The following is a 6,215-nucleotide window of genomic DNA, read 5'->3' as shown; positions in this document are numbered from 1 at the left end:
TGTATACAGATCCTTTGAGAGATGGGCAATCAACAATGTGATTTTATCACCTCCGCTCCCCTTTCTAACAGCCACAAACACATTTCTAAGGACAAAGTGTGGGGACGCCTGGATGGCTCAGTCGGTCAGCCTCTGCTTTCGGCTCAGGTCATGATCCCAGGGTCCTGGGATCGAATCCTGCATTGGGCTCCTTGCTCAGCGGGGAGCCTGCTTCTCTCTCTCCTGCTCCCCTTGCTGGTGCTCTCCTCGATGACAAATAAATAAATAAAATATGGGGCGCCTGGGTGTCTCAGTCGTTAAGCGTCTGCCTTCAGCTCGGGTCATGATCCCAGGGTCCTAGGATCAAGTCCCACATCGGGCTCCCTGCTAAGCGGGGAGCCTGCTTCTCCCTCTCCCGCTCCCCCTGCTGGTGTTCCCTCTCTCGCTGTGTCGCTCTCTGTCAAATAAATAAAATCTTAAAAACCAAAATTAAAAATTTTGTTTAAAGACAAAGTGTAGTGCTTAGGAAGAGGTGCTTAGGTGTCAAGCACATTTGGGTTTAATTTTGATCTTGCCTTCTATTAGAATTTCTTTCTCTGTGACATTGGGATAAGAACGTTTATTTCCTCAGGAAATAGCAAAGATGATAAGATATAATGAACGTGAAGTATTTAAAATAATGCCTGGCACATAATAAATTTTATTATCAGAAATAGTCACAAATATTGAGATGAGATTTTCAGTACTAGAGATCCTGCAAAAGTGAGTGGTAATGTGTCAAAGTATTATAGTCAGAACTGTTAATACTACCCTATTTTATTTTATTTATTTTTAATTTTTAGGGGGGAGGGGCAGAGGGAGAGAGAGAATCTGAAGCAGGCTCCATGCCCAGCACAGAGCCTGACGTGGGGCTCGATCTCACAACCCTGAGATCATGACCCAAGCTGAAATCAAGAGTCGGTCATTTAACTGACAGAGCCACCCAGGTACCCCAGTACTACTCTGTTTTAAATCCTAGCCTTTGATGACTTGAGGAAACATGCAAAATGTAGATCATGCATATCTCACAAGACTGTTGGAAAAATTACAAAAAATAATTCATGTAGAGCACTTAACTCAGTACTTGCCTTATTATAAACACTCAGTAAATACTGGCTATTATTATTTTTGTTATTAATAAAGAAACTTTCATGAAAAAGACTTGCAGTTTTGAGGCTTTTGGGATTCAAATGCTAAAACCTTAAAGCAATAATTTATGTTAGACATGGCATTAAAGTAGGATTGTTGCTTCTCTTCTACAATTAACCCCACTCAGTTCTATAATCACAGAATTGTTCCTTCCTCCTTGGATATTGTTTTTTTTGTTTGTTTGTTTAAAATAATTTTTTATTGCCCAGGATATTTTTTTTCTTGTGTCTTGTTTTTTTTTTTTTTTTGCTTGTTTTCTTTTTAAATAACTATAAATTCAAGCTCAGGGAAGTTTGCTTTGCCTTGAGAAAAACAAAACAAAACAAAACAACAAAGCTGTTCTATCATTTGCTAACCTGATCTCATTTGAAGAGAGAGATGGTAGTTATCTTGCCAGAGTAAAATTTATACCATGAATGATGCAGGTCTAAGTCTGGTGGCACTAAAAGGAGACGATAGCATTGTTGACAAAATTATAATCTGCTGGTGGCATTTGCGGAAAAGAAGCCCTTGCAAATTTCTAAATAACAGTAAACTCTGTTAGGAAATTCTAAAGTGTCTTACGGGCCAAAAAGGGAATGGTTAGTAAAATGCCTCAACAGAGTTTGAATAAAATACTGGGTTTGAGAGTTACTGGAACTTGGATATGTAAAAACAGGGTGGTAGGCTGGGTCATGCTTACAATGGTCTCAAGTTCAAATAAACTACTGTGACAACACACCACTTCACAGGTCACACGCTTTTCCACTTCTCCAGGGCTGTTCTTCCCTTCAGTAGGTGCTGGCAGAAGGTGTGCTCAGTCGCTTTCCGATATAGATGCCTAGGCCCAAAGCCAAAACATGAGAGAGGAAGAGAGACGGAATGAACACCTTAAGGAATTCTGCGGAGAAAATACCCCCTTTCTTCATGGCCCCACTTTTCCTCATGCTTAAAGAGACGGAGCGTTTGGGGTGTCTGAAGTGGAACTCCTCAGGTGGAACGTTTTCAGGTCTACTGGACCAGTCAGACACCCAGTCGACGCTTTTCTTCGAAGCATCAACTTCTTTCTCTCCTTCTGGAACTTCTTCTTCTGACTGGGAGCTATGGTCCCTGCTGGTGTGCATCTCCACATCAAACATAATCCGCCCATCTTCTTGTGGGGAAGGGCTGTCACAGTGAGAGCCGGCTCTTGAACTACTCTGTCCTGATTCATGTTGTGCATCCCAAAGAATCTTCTCCATGTCTCCATTGTGGATAGAGGATGAGGAAGGTACATGTTCTAGCCCCCCATTTTCCCCATTGCCATTATCATTGCCATTGCTGCTGTTCATGGGTAGCTCCACCCAGGAACTGTTGAGGCCGGCTGGCGGGGGCAAAGGCTGTTCACCTTCCTCGCAGTTGTTGTTGTGGTTGTGCGGGGGCGGCGGCTGCTCTACTAAATGAGACGACATGGTCAGGCTGCTGGAAGAGCTGTGGCTGCAGCAGGACCGCCCCTGGTTCTCAGGCAGCAACCTTGGATATTGTTTTAATAAAAAGCCTCCTGATTCGCAAATAAAATCTCTGTGATTAGATCACTCCCTTTTTAGAATCTTTAAGGGTCCCTAATATTCACATTCAGTGATGCAAGCAGACAAATCATGTTTTTTTTTTTTAAGGATTTATTTATTTATTTGAGAGAGAGTGAGAGAGATCACAGAGGGAGGAGGGAGAGGCAGGCTCACCGCTGAGCAGGAAGCCTGATGCGGGGCTTGATCCCAGGACACTGAGATCAGAACCAGAGCCGAAGGCAGGTGTTTAACCCACTGAGCCACCCAGGCGCCCCAACAAGTAGACAAATCATCTTAACTTATGCATATTGAAAAATACATTTGCACTTTGCAAGTACATCAACACAGGTTTGTATTTTGATCTGATGGCCCAAAGGAAAATGAAGGGGAGGTACTGTCTTTCTTGTTTCCGTTGTGTGTACGAAATGGTGCTAGGTGCTTTACATACGTTATGTTCTTTATTCTTACATGATTGGTATTTTTAAATGCATAACGTAACTAAGGCTCAAGGAGATTTGGCAACTTGCCCAAATTTTGATAGCTAGTGAGGGACGGAGTATGAATTTGAACACCCTTCACTCTGACACCAGAACTCCTGCTCAACCATTCTGCCTCCCCAGATATCCAGCTATTGGCTTTGCTGCCCTGGTACTTTTTGTGAAGATGTTTCAGTATTCAGGCTGCCAAAAATGATGCTATTTCAGGACAATAGTTAAGTGGACTTTGTTGAACGTGATCCCAGATGGAACTGTCTTGTTAGTACCTACAAGAGAGCATTAAAGCGAAGTTACCGTATATTACCTATGGATACATAACTGCATTGTGTTGGGGTATGTGGAGGGGGGATGCAATATATTGCCATCATGATGCAAATATGAATGCTGAATAAACGACCATATGCCTGGCCTGTGTTTCATTTCATCAGGAATAGATAGTAAGTGACAAATGGTTTATCTCATTTGGATCCCCCAAACTAAATGTCACACTTCATAGATGACACTCATTCAGAGACAATTTGTGAAAACAGGACTGGTGCCTAAAAAGATACTTATTTCATGGGTCTAATTTTGTTTCAATACCTTGGATGTTAGCAACAATTAGAAACACAGTAAAAATTTCTCAAAAACAGCTACTATTTTTCTACCTGCAGGTTTTAATGTTCCCAGGTGGAAGATGTGGAGCCCACCCTGGATGATCATGAGCACCCCGTCTGTTCACCTTCAACAATCGGGACGTGTGCTGTTGGCATGTCATCCAGTCAACCAACGACTGCACTCACAGATTTTGTCTTTTCTTCTCCTTCCTGCTACAGGAGGCAGACAGAAGACAAAACAAAGCCATGAAAATTTCTAGTTGTGCTCAGAGAGGCAATTATTTATATGGAAACAAACAATTCCCCTCGTTCTTTCTGTCTTTTATCCACATTTGATTACTATATTCTTCAAAGCTGAGTGTGGGGGCTAGAGGATCTCGCTTTGAAACATACATTGTTTATTTCAGAGAGGAAAAGAAATATATGTCATGTGTGGAATGCTTGGGAATCTGAGTCATTGTAAACTGAAGCTAAAAGACCATGACACTTCCAGGCTAAGCCTCTGGTTGGGTAGCTGCTCTCCTGGCTTGCTCTCCTCTCCATCACAAATAGTCTCTTTAGACTTAGAAACGTTTCAAGTGTTGCATTATGTGATGAGATTAATAGTAGTATTAGTAACGATACTCTACTACGAAGCTATTGGAAATTCACCTCAATACAGTAGAGAGGATGGCATTACTCTATTTTAGCTGAGCATTTAGGAATTATCTTTACAGGGGAAGACAGAGCTGAATGGGAAATAATTTAAAGAAGACAAAGAAGTCTGAACAGCTATCAAAAACGAGACTTGCCTTCCAAAACAAAGAAACTTATTAAAAAAACTGAGGGTGTTTTCAGTAGGTTGTGTTGTTGGGAGACACAAGCCTCTAGGGGGCACAACAAAGCCGCTGAGAATTACACATAGCCTTTTTGAAATTCTAACTTCCCACAATTGACGCGTGTGGATCCATGAATCCAGATCACAAATGTATATGGTACTGCTATAGTAAGTTAGCTATAGAAGCATATCATGTTCGAAAGTATTTTAAGGTAGGAAAATGGTGAGACTCACCAGGGCAAGAAAGTAAACAATCTAAAATAACAGGAAAACAGTAAGAAGTTTATAAACTGTTAATCATTCAACAAATATTTATTAAGTACTTGATTTGGCATGGCACCGCACTAGTAATAAGGGGGGAGGGAAAAACCTCAATTTCAGGAGAGCAATCGGAGGACATTGTGATACGAAGCTTACCTGACACCAATTTTAGATGAAAAGGATCTAAAGACAAAAAGTAGTACCTTGAAATAGTATCTGAAAAGTTGGTTCTGATTTCTATTTAAGAAAGTATGGATGAGCTGTTAACTGAAAGTAAAATATGGGATTGTTATAGCGTACCTCCTGCACCTCACACTCAAGAATAACCCAAATCTGTAATCTCTTAGCTAAGATTTCTCAAGTGTTACTTTGAAAGTATTTTAGTTTGACCTAAGATGTGATATTTCAGGACAGAGCGAAGCTCTTAGCTACCTAGCTTTCATAAATATCAGTCTTATAAGGATCATGGTCCCTGGTGAGAATCTGATGAGAACTATGGATGTTCTTCTGAGAAAATTATACATTTTCCACACATATTTTAATTTGCATAAGTTATTCCAGGAATTTCAAGTCTCTTTCAGTCTGTCCATGGACCTTCTAAGAGTACCTGACCTTCCTAAGAGAAGATCCACTTTATCAGAGGATATTCCAGAGCTCATGATGTACAGATATTAGTTCCGGGCCTCAGGGAATCTGCCCACTTAGAAGTTCTTGCATGGATAGAGAGATCTTTTAATCTCATCAGGAGGGTAGAACTCGCTGATTTCCAAGCAGCCCTAGGCTCAGAAGGTTAGAGTAACTTTGATTAGTGAGACATATCTTCCAAGATGGTGAGCACAGGCCCACAGATGGCTCCAATGAGATTTCAACTCATGTTTAAGAATCTTGATGTACTGAGAACTTTTTTGTAGGAAGTTCGGTGATGACTATAAGGTAACATGGACCCATGTTGGACAGTCACCGAGAGAGGGGGACTTCTTCCAAAAGGTATCTAGGATCTAGGACTTCCTAGAGCAGCCAGAGTCTGTTAGGTTTTATTCCAGGAAAGAACATCCCCCAGAGACATAAGAAAGTAGAATATATACAGGACCCCTGAAGGGATAGAATATTCTCTATTTGGACGAAGTTGGTTAAGTAAGTAGGATGAAGATAATGCCCTGAATATGTAGGACCCCTGAAGGAATAGATTATTCCTTATGTGGATGAAGTTGGTTTATAACATGCTAAGGTTGAAGTGTCTGTAGATTATCAGAAGGACAGTTGAAAATATAAATCTGGACTGGAAATACAGGTTGGGGTTGTATATACAGGTTTGTGAGTCACTCATTATTTAATTATCTTTCCCCACTTA

At 40.9% G+C, this 6,215-nt stretch overlaps 1 pseudogene; it reads right to left on the bottom strand.

Annotated features, from left to right (window-relative positions):
* Window positions 1–1,348: 1,348 nt before the first annotated feature.
* Window positions 1,349–2,636, bottom strand: LOC114196943 (BCL2/adenovirus E1B 19 kDa protein-interacting protein 3-like pseudogene; annotated as a pseudogene).
* Window positions 2,637–6,215: the final 3,579 nt, after the last annotated feature.

The sequence above is a fragment of the Eumetopias jubatus genome, unplaced genomic scaffold (assembly GCF_037043125.1).
Source record: "Eumetopias jubatus isolate StellerSeaLion01/CBP00866 unplaced genomic scaffold, mEumJub1_p1.0 scaffold_11, whole genome shotgun sequence".
In the NCBI taxonomy this organism is placed as follows: Eukaryota; Metazoa; Chordata; class Mammalia; order Carnivora; family Otariidae; genus Eumetopias; species Eumetopias jubatus.
The sequence above is the reverse complement of the archived record's forward strand: the minus strand, read 5'-3'. Positions and strand labels throughout refer to the sequence as shown.